Here is a 1,490-nt window from a genome sequence, read left to right on the forward strand (position 1 = left end):
TGAAAAGAAAAAAGCTTTGTAAGAAGGTAGTTAGTCTTTGCCTATTGAACGAAGACCATTAGTGGACGCTGGTAACCTTAATGGAGAAGGAATCGGGAGTGGATATAGGTCACAATAACCGAACTACTATAAATCCAATATGTTCTTTCCTTACTGCTTTCTTTCATTACTTAGCTACACTTTACACTTTACATTTACTATAAGTCATTACTTTCATCACTTTTCGATGCGGGCTTTACTATAATTCACCTCTCCTCATAGTGTTGTGTTGATCTTAATAATTGGTATCAAAGCAAGGTTACTCTTGATTTGGTTTAAAACCCAAGAGAGATAGCTTTTGTTGGTAATCATGAGGGTCATTCTTTCATACGTCCTCCTATATTCAATAGAATGGACTACACTTACTGAAAAATTAGAATAAGAATTTTCTTGATTTCTATAGATTTTAAGTTATGAAATATCATTGAAAATAGATTTTAAAAGTCTTCTCTTCCAATGAATGATTAGAATGATTTGGAGAAGAAGATTTTCTCTTTGAACACCAAAGCTATGAATGTTTTATTTTGTACTTTGGATAAAAATGAATTCAATCAAGTTTCTATTTGCGAAAAGGCTTATGACATTTCGCATACACTTGAAATCACATGCGAAGGTATGAGTAGAGTTGAGGAGTCAAAAATCAATCTTTTAGTTCATAGTTATGAATTATTTCGCATGAAGCCAAGTGAGACCTATGGAGACATATACACCTGATTTACGGATGTTGTCAATAGTCTAAAAGCACTTGGTAAATTTTTTTCTAATTTTGAACTTGTTAATAAGATATTAAGATCCCTTCCAAAGAGTTGGGATCCTAAAGTAATCGTAATTTAAGAAGCCAAGGACTTGAATAACTTTCCACTCGAAGAACTTATCGGGTCTTTGATAACCTATAAAATGACATGCAATGCACATGAAGAACTTGAGAACAACCTTCCAAAGAACAGGAATGATTTGACACTTAGAACTTAAGAAGACCACTTGAGAGAAAACCAAGTGATGATGATGATGATGATAACTTGACACTTCTAACAAGAAAAATTAAAAAATTCATAAAAAGGAACAAAACTAAACATGACATTAAATATAAAAATGAACCTAGAAAGAACCAAGTGATTTGCTATGAATGCAAGAAGCTGGGGCACTTTAAAAGTGAATGTCTCCAAGTGAAGAAGAAGCGACCGAAAAAAAAGAAAGTACTAAAAGCTACTTGGGACGATTTAAGCACATTCGAATACGAGGAGCCACACAACAAGGAAGTTGCTAACTACGCTTTAATGGCACTTAACAACGAGGTAAGTAACTTGATCGAAGCCCATTTATCCTTTACTGAATTGTTGAATATTTTTTTATGATTTATTTGATGAATGTAAAATAGTTAGTAAAAAGTATAAATTATTAAAAAATGAGCATATCACTCTTGTTAGTGAATTCAATAGTTTAAATATTAA

The sequence above is a fragment of the Musa acuminata genome, chromosome BXJ1-5 (genome assembly GCF_036884655.1).
Source record: "Musa acuminata AAA Group cultivar baxijiao chromosome BXJ1-5, Cavendish_Baxijiao_AAA, whole genome shotgun sequence".
Taxonomy (NCBI): domain Eukaryota; kingdom Viridiplantae; phylum Streptophyta; class Magnoliopsida; order Zingiberales; family Musaceae; genus Musa; species Musa acuminata.